Source organism: Nematolebias whitei, chromosome 1 (genome assembly GCF_014905685.2).
Source record: "Nematolebias whitei isolate Nwh7 chromosome 1, NemWhi1, whole genome shotgun sequence".
NCBI classification, from domain to species: domain Eukaryota; kingdom Metazoa; phylum Chordata; class Actinopteri; order Cyprinodontiformes; family Rivulidae; genus Nematolebias; species Nematolebias whitei.
This window is the reverse complement of record NC_056498.1, coordinates 43,978,699-43,979,188: the sequence shown is the minus strand read 5'-3', so window position 1 is coordinate 43,979,188 and position 490 is coordinate 43,978,699. Positions and strand designations below refer to the sequence as shown.

The following is a 490-nucleotide window of genomic DNA, read 5'->3' as shown; positions in this document are numbered from 1 at the left end:
GGAAGCTCAGTCCTCACCTCCTTCTACAGGTGTGCAGTGGAGAGCATCCTGTGCTCCAGCATCAACGTGTGGCATGGAGGCTGCACAGCTGCAGAAAGAAAAGCTTTGCAGAGAGTGGTGAAGGCTGCACAGAAATCTGTTGGAATCAGTCTCCCCACCATCACAGACATCTACACCTCCAGATGCAGGAAGAGGGCCACCTGCATCATGAAGGACCTCACTCACCCAGCACACACACACTTTTTGCCCCACTCCCCTCAGGAAGGAGGTTGAGGAGCATTAAGTGTAGAACCACTAGACTGAGGAACAGCTTCTACCCTGAGGCTGTTAGACTCATGAATCTCCAACTAGAATAATCACTGTGAAAAACCATATCATGTTGCTGCTGATCTGTTTCATGTTGCTGCTGATCTGTTTCATGTTGCTGCTGATCTTTTTCATGTTGCTGATCTGTTTCATTGTTGATGTGTTCATGCGTGCACATCTGCTC

General features: G+C 48.8%; 1 protein-coding gene across 1 annotated transcript in view; it reads left to right on the top strand.

Moving 5' to 3' along the window:
• sanbr (SANT and BTB domain regulator of CSR) overlaps positions 1–490 on the top strand; it is a gene marked incomplete at its 5' end in the record, with an annotated part of 66,761 nt that overhangs the window by 64,618 nt on the left and 1,653 nt on the right.